Source organism: Microcaecilia unicolor, chromosome 11, assembly GCF_901765095.1.
Source record: "Microcaecilia unicolor chromosome 11, aMicUni1.1, whole genome shotgun sequence".
Taxonomy (NCBI): domain Eukaryota; kingdom Metazoa; phylum Chordata; class Amphibia; order Gymnophiona; family Siphonopidae; genus Microcaecilia; species Microcaecilia unicolor.
The window spans coordinates 100,496,592-100,509,890 of NC_044041.1; the positions used below are offsets into that span (position 1 = coordinate 100,496,592).

The 13,299-nt window shown below is 42.8% G+C and overlaps 1 protein-coding gene across 3 annotated transcripts in view; it reads left to right on the plus strand.

Moving 5' to 3' along the window:
* The window catches only part of MLLT1 (MLLT1 super elongation complex subunit), a 281,660-nt gene that overhangs the window by 78,227 nt on the left and 190,134 nt on the right, over nt 1-13,299 (plus strand). The window lies entirely within an intron of this gene.

A 13,299-nucleotide genomic window follows, 5' to 3' on the forward strand; every position in this document is an offset into this window, starting at 1 on the left:
CTCCGGACCGGATCACGATCATCGCTCGCTCCCGACACCCCCCCCCCCCCCCCGCTAAGCCCGCCGACAGCTCCCGCCTCCCAGTTCCACTCCCAGGAGGCCAGGACAACGACGACAGTTGCAAGCAACTTGCAGCGTAGCGACGACCCGACAGAGAGTTGCAGCAGCCACAGGCACAACGGCTTCACTCACCCCAGCTTTTACCTTCCGCCTTCCTGCTCAATGTTCCGCCTTCCGATGATGAGGTACTTCCTGTTTCCGCGACTAGGGCGGGCGGGAGTCATTGACCGGGAAGGGAAAAAAGGAGCTAGAGAGCGTGGTCAGAGGTGAGCAGCCATCAGGAAGGAGCTGGAGCATCGTTCGTTGTGGTCGGAGCGAGATGAGCAGCCAAAGCCAGCCATCCAAGGGAAAAGGAGCTGGAGTTCTTTAAATTAGAAAAACTGTCGAAGTGTAAGCGGGCAAAATCGACCTTTCTGTCTGAAGGGAGGGTTCGCTGGGAGAAATGAAGAACCTTCTTATTTGTTAAGGAGATCAGTTGGTGGGTTTCCCAAACTGTCTCCAGTCCACCCATTTGATGATCCTTCTTCAGTATGATCCTGAAAGGTCTGGAAAACACATTGTCACTGTTGGTTCAACAGTAGGTATCATAGCCTGCAAAGAATTTAGTTTTCTCTAGAACCAGGACAACTCTGGAAACTCTGCACTGCTTAAAAAAAAAGCAAGCAGAAAAAAATGGAGCAGCCTAATGGTTAGTGCAGCAGCAGCCTGAGAATCAGGGGAACCTACTCCTGCCATAATTCTGTGAGAAATAATTTGAAATTATGTTCAAAACATTTGCAAATTCTAAAAAATTCTGCACATTTTTAAACAATATTTTTGCCATCCACCTTTGTTCCCAGTCCCCCTCTCCCTGTACTCATCCATCTTACAGCCCCCCCTCCCTGTACAGATACCATCCATATTTATTTTTTCAAGTCCTCCCTCCCTTCCTGCCTGCACCCACACTTTATCCACCTTACAGTCCCCCTCCTTCATCCATGTACAAAGATACCATTCATCTTTTTCCAGTCCCCCCCAACCCCTGCACTCACTGGTCCAGCACTGGAGGAGTACACATTGGGGTGGAGCTGCGGTGGGGCGGGGCTACGGTGGGGCGGAGCTAGGATGGGGCCCCACCAAATTGGTCTGCATAGGGCCCTGCACTTGCTAAGAACGGCCCTGTTACTAAATCCACACAGCAAAGAAGAAAACTTTTTCTTGAAATGAAACAGAAAACCCTAGATTTGGGTGGAACTTTCTTTTTGGCCTACCCTTGCAAGTGTATAGTCCGCTTAGGATTAACAAAATAAGTTTTCTTCTCCCCAGACCATTTAAAATCCTTTCTAGATTCAAAGCAAGTGAAGCCAAAAGAATAAGATTGGGGGGTAGCATTAAGCCTTGTTTTGTATGATTATATGATAAATAAAAATCTTCTCTAATACGTACGAGCCCCCCCCCCCCCCCCCCCCCTTTTAAGTGATCTGAGGAAGCAATTTATATTTTCTTGATGCTAAGAGAAGTAATTCTTATAAATTTTCTTTTTTCTGATGTTATGGGAAGTAGCCCTTATATTTCCATTTTATGTTTTACTATCGCTGTATTGCCTTGACAATGTGTACTGAAACTTGTCATTTATTTTTTGAAAATCATAAATAAAAAAAATAAAATGGTATCAGAGTTCCATACCTTAGACTACAAGCATGCGCTTGTGTATTATCTGGCGCTTACAAAACCTCATAGGAAGTCCTCCCAGCTATTTGTATTCTTTGACCCTAACTGATTAGGGATTCCCATCGCCAAATATACTATCTTGACTTTGCTGGCTGACTATCTCCTACACATATGGGCTGACCCTTCGTGGCCGTGTCATGGCTCACAATGTAAGAACCATGGTGGTTTCAGTAGCCCATTTCCACTCTCTCCATAGAAGAAATTTGCAAGGTGGCAGAGTGGTCGTCTGTCCACACCTTCACTGCTTACTACTGTCTGGAGCAGCATTCTAGGTAGGATAGCAGGTTTGGTCTCAAACTTTATGTGGATTTATTAACAGCCTTTATGAAGAAGCTCGCCCAAGGTTGTGTACAGCAGGTACAGTTTAACATAAAACTTATAATTTTGTTAACAGCATAATAGTAAAATAACCAAGTATAAACATAATAAGGTAAACTTGAAAACAGTAAATTGAAACCTAATAATAGAATAACTGTGAAACAGCATCAAAAATACACACATTTAAGAGCACTGGAACTGAAATATCAGAGATATAATACTAATGATACACCTAATAAGCATGCATTAGAACATTCAACTAACATAGATATGATACTAATGATTTTCTACAATACAGCTTACCATATAGCTGAGGGACCAAGTGCAGATATATGATGGGGACAAGATGAGTGGTACAGTGTCAGTTGGGATAATTAGATAGATGGTTAGCTAAACTGAAGGCAAATTCTTTGTATAGTTAAACAAGAGATAAGGAACTAATCTAAATTAGTGTGTGACGCAAGCTGATCCCAGCACGGCAAGTTTATAGTTGCCATATTTGTATTTGGCTGATTAGTGATTTAAATTTGATTACGAATAATCCAGGGCTGTACTGTGCTAAATCCTACCGTAATAAACACTTGATCTCTGTTTTCATGTTGCTTTTATTATTACATTTATATCCTGCACTTTCCCACTCAAAGCAGGTTCAATGCAGCTTACATAGTAATAGGGAATACAGAATATTGTTAGAATAAAAATTAAGTATAACAGAATAATAGAAGAGATAAGTAGGTAGAGAAGTAATGGAGAAGGGAGTAAGGTGGGAGATACAGTCTGGGTCAGTGTCGTCTCCTGGGTATGTGTAGGGTAGATGGGTTCATATGATACTGTGTCAATTTGGATAGGCTTTCTTGAATAAATGGGTTTTTAGTGCTTTCCGGAAGGGTAGATGGTCACAGATTGATCGGATAGGTCTGGGGAGGGCATTCCAGAGTTGGCTGCCTAGGAAGGAGAAGTTGGATCCCTAGTAGGTTTTGTACTTGAGTCGTTTACAATTGGGGTAATGCAGGTTGAGGTAATTACGCGAAGATTCAGACATGTTTCTGGTTGGAAGGTCAATCAGATTGAGTATGTAGCCCGGAGATTCACCGTGGATAATCTTGTGGATAAATGTGTGGACCTTAAAGTTGATTCGCTCTTTGATAGGGAGCCAGTGAAGTTTTACATGAAGAGGAGTTGTGCACTAAAAACGTGATTTGCCAAAAATGAGTCTCGCTGCTGTATTTTGGGCAGTCTGGAGTTTTTTCAGGATATGGGCCTTGCAGCCTAAGAAAATACTATTACAATAGTCGACGTGGGTAATTACTGTGGATTGCACCAAATTCTGGAAAGTTTTCAGGGGGAGATAGGGTTTTACGCGTTTCAGTATCCACATCATGTTGAACATTTTCTTTGTAGTGGATTTAGCATGATTCTCGAACGAAAGGTGGTTGTCTATTGTCACTCTAAGGATTTTCAGGTTGTTGGAAATGGGGATTGTGATGTCAGAGGTGTTAAGATTAGATGGAAGGAGCGCGGAGTGTTGAGATGAGAGGATTAGGCATTGTGTTTTTTCTTTGTTCAATTTCATCATAAAGGCGTTGGCCCAAGAGGTTAAGATGTTCATGCCCATGGATATTTTGTCGAAGATTTCTGTTAGATTAGATTTGAAGGGGATGAATATGGTGACGTCGTCAGCGTAAATGAAAAGGTTGAGACCATGTCTGAATAGAGCTTTGGCTAGTGGGATCATCATAAGATTGAAAAGTATTGGTTATAAAGGGGATCCTTGAGGTACAGCGCAATTTGGTGACCAGGGAGATGAGATGGTTGAGGATGTTTTAACTTGATAAGATCTTGAGGTGATGAAGCCTTTTATCCAATTAATATTTCCACCGATACCAAGTTTGTCCAGTAGTTTGGTTAGAATGTTATGATTTACCATATCAAATGCACTGGATAAATCGAATTGTAGAAGGAGGAGGATGTTTCCAAATGAGATTTCTTGTTTGAATTTGGATATTAGGGTGAGTAGGATGGTTTCTGTACTGTGGGCTGGGTGGAAACCCGATTGCGACTCATGTGGAATGGAGAATTTTTGTATATAATCGTTGATTTGAGATGTCACCCTGTTTTCCATCAATTTAATTAGCAGAGGAATGGAGGCGACAGGGCGGTAGTTGGTGACATCACTCGCTGGCTTCTTGGGGTTTTTAGGTATTGGTGTAAGTAGTATGTTGCCATGTTCAGTAGGGAATGAACCTTGCTGTAGCAGGAAGTTTAGGTGGGAGGTGAGCTCTGTGATAAAGCGTTCGGGGGCATCTTTCATTAGGTAGTTGGGACATGGGTCAAGATGGCAGTGAGACTTGGAAAGTTTGGTGATCGCCATAGAGACTTCTTTGGTGGTGAGGAGGGTGAAATTTGTCCATGAACAGTCGGCTGAAATTTCGTCTCTGCAGGGGTCCAGCTCATCAAGAAAGGAATCTATATTTGTACAGTCATGGGGAATCGTACTGCAAAGATTGGTAATTTTGTCGTTGAAGTGTTTGGCCAGCTGGTTAGCAGATGGGCAGTTTGAGGATGATGATGTGACTGGGTTGGTGTTAAGAAGATTCTTTATGAATTGATATTGTTTTTTTTATGTCTGTGCCGCTGGTTATAACTGTTTGTGTGTAGTAGGATCTTTTGGCTTGTTTAATGGCATTTTTGTAGTTCCTGTGTGACCGCTTCCATGCATTGTAGGTGAGGTTATCTTTTGATTTCCCCGTGCTAGTTTCCTGGTTTGTGACTTTAGGGTTTTTAGTAGGTCGTCAAACCATGGTGACGGATTGCATTTGCATATAGTTTTAGTACATAATGGGGCTATTTCGTTTAGTATAATTTTGCAGCTGTTGTCCCAATCAGTAAGGAAGTAATTTGAGTTAGGTTGTGTAGACCAGTTATTATACATTTGTTACCAAAACCTTTCCTTGTCAATTCGTCCTCTAGTGATGATTGTTACAGGGTCTTGCTTATTAGGCTGACTCTTTTTCCGCCAGTGTAGGGATAGTGTCGCTTTATGATCATCTGACCATGGGATGGCAGACCAGTTAATATCAGAAATGTAGATGCTTTGGTTTGTAGAGAATTTGTAAGAGATGATGTCTAGCGAGTGACCTTTGTTTGTGGGTAGGTTGTATAGGAGGGAGGTCAAGGTTGCAAAGATGAAGGAGATCCTTAAATTCGTGAGTGTGGGCAGAGTTGGGATCTTCTAAATGTAGATTCAAGTCCACAATTAGTAATAGATTGGAATTATTGATGCAGGCGTTTGATATAAAGTCCATGAAGGTGGTTTGGTTGTTCCAGTTAGAGGGAGGTCTGTAAAATAGGATGCAGGTTAGGTGGTCACATAACATGGGACTATGAAGTTTGATTGATGCAATTTCAAGTTGTGGCGCAATGGTTTCAGACAAGGGTTCAGCGGAGAAGCTTGATTTGTAGTTGAGCGCTATACCTCCACCTCTCCTCTCCTTCCTGGCCCAAAGTAAGATTTTATAGCCAGGGGGGCATAGATCGAGTATGATGGGATCTTTTGAGTCGCGGATCCAGGTTTCTGTGATGAATAAGAGGTCCAAATTGTCTGACTTAATCCAGTTTGTGAGAATTTCAGTTTTGTTGACTACTGACCTTTCATTGATGTATTCTACATGGATGGTTAGGTATGGCTCATCAGCTAGGGTTGAAGGGTGGATATTGATGAGTTGTCTTGTTGTAGATGTTTTGGGTTTAGGTGAGATTGTTTTTGTTTTAAGCGATGTTTGTCTACTTGATGATTGGTTTCTATGGTTGTTGATGCCCATTATTCAGTATTCTTGTTTGGTTGAATAATATTTTTCTTTATTCATTTTTGACCAAATAGTAAAATATGCTATTCAATACAGCTCTAGTTTGCATGTATACTTTTTCAAGCTGTTTAAAACAAGCAGCTGGTTTGGTTTTTAGGTCAATATGGACTGAATTTTATAAATGGTGCCTAAAAAAAAAAAAAAAAATCGGTGCTGAAAAAAATGGCGCTTAGGTGCCATTTATACAATAGCTCTTATCCCTGGGAACTGCGACTACATTTAAGTGCGACCATTTACACCAACAAAATCTTGGTGCAAATCCTCATGTCTAAATTAAGCGTGGATCCCCTTTATTCTATAACAATGCACGTAAATTAAAGAAACATCCCTGATCTGCTCATAACCCGCCTAAGGCTGTGCCCCCTTTTTTGGACCCGCATGCAAAATTTGTGTGTGAATTTTAATTCCAAGTAGCACCAATAATTGCTTGTTAAGCTCTCAATTGGTGCTGATTGACTCATTCAGTTAAATTGCACACACAAATTTGCACGCCTAATCGCTTTTTATAGAATTCGGGGGTTGTCTGCTTTTATGGACTAATTTGTTTTTTACTGTTTTATCTGATGACGGAAGGACATATAGTGGTTTTTTCCCCTCCCCTTCTTTATTGCATGTTATTTCCTTTCTTCCCACTTTAAAGACTGTAAGCTGCCTACACACGCTGTAGATTGGCAGGATAGCAAATCACTTAATAAACTTAAACTTCTCACATAATTTTAAACATGGTGGAAGAGCATACCAAACTTTCACCATTTGAAGTGGAAGCGTTTGTTCAAATACCTTATAATTTTTTATAGCCTTAAATGAATGATCCCTTCCTCTTCCCATCTTTCGAAAGCTCCTCTCTCTGCCCACCCGAAAAGTAGGTTCATACTGAATTGGTGCTAATATGGAAATCCCCTGCTTTCTCCCATCTTTTTTAACCAAGTACCAAAGTTCCAACAAGTTAAGTGTAAATGGATTTTGCAATCTCCCAGTCTAAAGTCTGTCATAACTGAGATATCCAGTATTACTACTATATTAAATTGGGAACTGATTCCCCCCCCCCCCCCCCCCACAAGTCTGTGAACTGCCACAGTAAGGCCTGAGAAAGTCAGAGGCTTCCCAGAACTAAAGCAATGAAAGTCCCTTTTAATGCCTAAATTATTAAAAAAAAAAAACAAAAAAAACCCCCAAATCATATTCAATGATAATTTTATGTATGTCCTAAAATTAGTATTGATTAGTCTTATGTGATTTGTTTTTTATAATTTAGGCCCTGATGCTCAAAGCAAACAGTGTGAAACATTTTATTTAGACTGGTTGTAGCCGGTCTAAATGATGCATTGTGTGGCCACTGCTTTACCATGTACAGAAACAGTGACCAAAAGTCCCATGCGAATGAGCTCACTAATAATTAAACAAGTTGCTTAGCAATTCCGTGCAATGGGGAGAGAACCGGTGCACGGAAAACCTTATATGGTACTTAGGTATCTCCCTGTGCATCCCAGGATGCACTGGGCAGGGGTGAGGTGCCACTAGTTTGAAGTGGGCGGGCCCAGAGTCAGGAGGGAGTAGGCATTCCTCCTGTCTCCTGTGGAGAGGTATTTGCAGGAGTCAGGTGGGGGGGAATTCCATTAGACCACCAGGGTTTTTAGTGGTAACTAGGGGGTTGGGTCTTGCCTGGCCAGGGTCCCACCGGGTTGGGTTAGGGAGACTGGATCACTGGGGATGTTTTTAGGTGTGGGGGTCAGGAGGGGTCCAGTCACTGGACACTATCTCACAGCTCTTGTGACCCCTTTACTGACCAATACTCAACACTAACAGCATGCATATAATTTACATGCTGTTAGTGTTGAGCGTTGGTTGGTAATTCCAACTTGGTGTTCAGCTGGTGTTTGTGCATCGGACCCTTAGTTTTTAATTTCTATAATGTTTATTTGCCCGTGAAGCAGCCTTACATAAATGAAGCGTGGCCATGGTGTGCACTGTTTTTACATGTAAAAGTGTTTTTATTGATGAATGCATAAATGATACAATATCATGCCAATCCTTAAAACTCCAGTAGCAAACATTTCAAACCTGTACTAATACATCTGAACTTCTATCATCAACATTTTATTTTTCCCCCCTCCCTTTCCCTCCCCCCTCCCCCTCCCTTTTCTTTTTATAATATGTTTATTGACTGTATCCATTATTGAAGAGAAAATCTGTACAGAATTATTGTCAAGGAAGCTTTACAGGAACCTTTGGACTGTATCAAACAGTGATCGAAGCATTGTTCAGCAAGATTCACAATGAAAATAAATATGGAATGTTGTCAACATTCTGTAGTCAATACAATGTAGTTCCTTTGTTTCACTACTTTCCATGTCTCCTCCATCATATGTCAAAGTTGTGATTCATCAACAAGTTAACGCCCACAGGGCAGGAGGAACGTATCATAGTTTTAAATGCCATCCTCCTTTTCCTATCTCCCATACTCCCATCATTCTATATCATACTCTTCCCGTCTACCCTCCCTTCCCCTTCTAACCCACCATGAGATATCTTCCAGAAATGTATCTCGCTGTGAAATCAAAGGGAATTCAGGACCAGACTTCTACCTCTGGTATGTAGTGTCTGAATATATGGGCCCCAAATGTCCAAAAAGGCCTTCCTCCTCCTTTTCGAACCTCCCACCCCTCGGCGCTCACACAACATTAGTTCATGGAATCTATTCCTCCACTGCCAGAAATCCGGGAGAGCACTACCCACCCATTGACAGAGTAATAACCTCTTGCCAACCAAACAGGCCCTACGGATCAGATGTCTTCCAGATATGCCCTGCAGTGCAAACACCTCATGTTTATCCAGCAACACACCCATCGGGGAGTCCACTACCCCAGAGCCCAACAGAGAGGACAGATATTGCAGAACCTCCCTCCAAAAATGGTGTACCCGAAAACATTCCCACAAACAGTGAAACAATGACCCAGGTAATCTTCCACATTTTTCACATAGTGGGTCTTCCACCCCTCCCATCCTAAAAATCTGAGCTTTTGTAAGGTATGCTCTATGCAAAATTCGGTATTGGCATTCATGGAAACCTGCATTGCCAGTCATCTCCGGAATTCTAGAAACTAACATATCAAAATCTAAAGACAGCCCTGGTCTCGCTAAATCTCGGGCCCATCGCATTTGTATTAACTCCCGGTCCTTTAGAAGTGGCAATTTCCCCAAGATCTTATACAACTTAGAGACCGAGAGTCGTTCTGTGTCTCCTCCTGTTAAAAACTGTCTTATTCGGTGACAATGTCTATGTTTCAAAGCCTCTGAGTCTACCGTCTTCACATAGTGTATAATTTGATTATAGGCAAAAATGTTATTCATGTCATAGCCAATACCCAAAGCGCCCAAACTTAATAGCGTCCCTTGCTGGTTTAAAAGATGCTCCAGACGACTAATGCCCAAGCGTCCCCAAGCCTGAAATGTTTTTTTTTTTTAATATATTTTTATTCACGCAATAACAAGTTGTGAGTACAAAATACAGCAACTCTGCTCAATATACAGTTCAAAATCGTCATTCCAAATTTACATTCAGCTGTTATGTCTTTTCAAAAGTCTCTGACACAGCCTGCCTTGCAGTTTATTATTTAATCCCCCCAGCCATCCTACCTTGCATTCTATCATATATTCCATCCACTTCTCACCTTCCATACCCTCCCTCCCCCCTCCCCCATTCATCCCTGCATGCTCCTTCTTCCCGTATCCCCTCCAGTTTCAGGTGAGTAATTGTAAACATTCTTCCCACAGCGTGGCATACTTGCGAGTCTCTGGTTTGTTAGCCTTGGAGTACATTTGCTTCTCATGTGTGCCTACCTCTTTCATTTTTATTTTCCATACCACTCCTAGTGCGCCCTCTGCAGCACCCCAGAATTGCAATACTGTTTTTTTAACCAGCAGGAGGGAGACATACACCAGTCTCCTGTATGGTTGAGTTAAACCCTGGCCAATTAAGAGTGATTGTTCTCCAAGCAGTAAAGTGGCATAATCCCATTCTAATGTTTTCTGCACTACCTTATTGAGCAGCTGTATAGCTTCATTCCACAGCACCAGAGCCGGGCATTCCAGAAAAGAGTGCAGCAGCGTCCCCTCCGCCCCCTGGCATTTAATACACCGAGCATCAGTCCATAATCCTATCCTTGCCCCTTTCGCCCTGGAAATGTGTGCCCTATGTAATATCTTGTACTGCGTCTCCTGTAAATCGGCTGCCTTGACCATGCCATAAAGTGTCACGAACAACTTCTGAAATGTTTGCTCAGTGTAGTCGGTGCCCAGTTCTGCGTTCCATTTGGCCATCAATATCCTCATTTCCTCTTCCCGTCTATGTTCATTTAACACCCTGTACCAGGTCGATAAATTGTTTAACTGACATGGAATTTTGAGAAGGATTTTGTCTAGTGGGCCCCACGTCCACGCCTCCCCATGCTTCAATCTTATGGTAGTCCAGTAGTGTCTGGCCTGGAGGTATTGTAACAAGTTTTTATTCGTCAATTCCCATTTTTCCTTCACCCGGTCAAATGTGTCAAAAATGTCTGTGTCGTTTTCCAGTAATTGGCCCAAAATCCTACATCCATTATCCCTCCATGTGTCAAATGCTGTTCTACCCATTCCGGGTGGGAATGCTGCATTACCCACCAGATTCATGAAGGGTGAGACCTCTGGTGTTCTCTGTTGACGCTTCCTCCACCACCCCCAAGCTCTCCGCATGGGTTCCAGAAGTTCTCTCCTATCGGTAATGTTGATGTCACCACTGGGGCCCCCGTGGATTAAATTAATAAAGGACCAAGGTCTACTCCAGATCTCCATCCCTCGTTCTGGTAGGTATCTCTGCTGGCCTATGATTCCTTCATAAATAAAGCGCATTAGCGCTGCAACATTATACATGCGAAGATCTGGTAGGCCCAATCCACCCCTCTCTCTCCTGAGGGAGAGTTTAACCTGGCTTATCCTTGCCCCCTTCCCTCTCCAAACAAAGTTCCTAAGAATTGATCGAAACAGTCGCTCTTCTTTTCTTAACACCCATATAGGTGCTGCCTGTAAAGGGTAGAGAATTTTGGGGAGAAGGATCATTTTGACCAAAGCTACCCTGCCCATCAAGGAGAGTGGTAGGTCTTTCCACCTAACACACAGTTGCCTAATGTTCTCTATCTGATTAATTACATTTTTCTTATAAAAAAGTTTTGCGTTGGTACTAAGGAAGACCCCCAAGTATCTCATTGCTCCTTTGACTGGTGTTATGGGTAATCCCTCCATCCCAGGATCTCCTTCTATTCCCGACAACGGGAGCAGCTCTGACTTGGCACAGTTCACTCTCAATCCCGATATATCTCCGAATTCTCTAATTAACTCGAGTGCCCTAGGCAAATCTCTGGGGCCATTTGCCAAGTATAGAAGAATGTCATCAGCAAATAAATTAAGCCTGAGCTCCCTGTTTCGTACTTGGATCCCCCGTATTTGTGTTGTACTACGTATTCTTATGGCCAGTGGTTCAATTGCCAATAAAAAGAGGATTGGGGATAGGGGGCATCCCTGTCTGGTGCCTCTACCCAGAGGAAACCTCTCTGTGAGCTTCCCATTTACCATTAACCGGGCCACGGGGTTTCTATAGAGAGCCTCAATCCAAGACACCACTGGGCCTGATATCCCAAAATGTCCCAGGGTCTCAAATAGGTATCGCCAAGATATGCTGTCAAAGGCCTTCTCCATGTCGAGCCCAGCTATAACTTCTAGTCCCCCCTCTCCACGGAATTTGTGAATGGCCATCAAAGCTCGCATTATATTCATGGAGCCATGACGACCCGGCACAAAGCCCACTTGATCCTCATGGATGAGTTCGGGTAGCACTTGATTCAAACGCCTAGCCAAGACAGCCGCTAAAATCTTAATATCTTGGTTTAACAAGGATATTGGTCGGTATGAGCCCACTTGTTCCACGTCTTTACCGGGTTTTGGCAACAGCACCACATGTGCTTCATTATGTTGTATGGTCAGGCCCTCTCCCACAATGCCGTTAAACCATATTTGTAGTGGTGGTGCTACCAGGTCACTCAATATTCGATAGTATTCAGGGCCAAACCCATCTGGCCCTGGCGCCTTTGTAAGTTTCAGCGCTTTTATACTGGACCGGATTTCTTTCTCTGTTACGGGCCCATTTAGAAGATCCAGTTGTTCTCCTGCCAGTTTTGGCAACCGCAGCCCTTGAAAAAAAGCCGCCGATTGCACAGGATTGTATTCCCGTTCCTTGTATAGAGAGCTATAATATTGAACAAATTGTTGCATAATTTGGGCCTCAGTGGTAAATACCTCTCCTCTAGCGTTCTTTATGGAAAAGATTAATTGCTTTTTACGTGGAGGCCTCACTAGGTTTGCTAACAACCTTCCCGCTTTGCTACCCCATTTAAACAATTTAAACCGCTGATAGTATATATCCCTCTCTGCTCTCGCATGCAATATATCATCGATTTGTTTTTTGAGTTGGGTCAGTTGCACCTTGTGTGTATCATTTATAGTCTGCATATGTGCCCTCCTTATATGATGGTATTCCTGCGAGAGCCGCAGCAAGTCTGCCTCTCTTTGCTTCTTCTTACCCGCCATATATGCAATGATATATCCCCTCATGACTGCTTTGGATGCCTCCCAGTATGTACTAGCACTAACTTCTGGCGTGTTATTATGTGTCTGATATTCTAACCATTTAAGACGCAGAAATTCTCTAAACTCTTTATCCTGGTAAAGGTAGGGGGGAAGCCGCCACACCCTCTCGCCCGGCTCCGCCGCAAAGGAAACCGCCACCGAAACTGCCGAGTGATCACTAAGTGCACTATCCACTATATCTGCTTTTACAATTTTTGGGACCAAAGAGGGCGCCACCAGTAAGTAGTCTAGTCTCGAATATATCTTATGTGGGTGTGAATAAAATGTATATTCCCCATCCTGGGGGTGTAGGAGTCGCCAAATATCTACCAACCCCAACTGAGACATCACGAAGGGTATTCCCCTGTCTTCCCAGCTTCGCACCCTCGTTTTCTTGGGTTTACAGTCATTAGTGGGGTCCGCTACTATGTTAAAATCCCCTCCTATTATAACCTGATAATTGGAGTAAGGAATCACTCTAGCTACAAGATCAGAGAAGAACCTATGAGAGTATACATTGGGTCCATATATGTTACAAAGAAGAATTTGCTGTCCCCATAATTCACCCATAACTAACACATATCTACCCTCTTTATCTTGAATCACTTTATGGCAGTGAAATGGGATTTGTTTATGAATTAGAATTGCTACTCCTCTCTGTCTGGAGTTATATGCTGAGTACCCAATC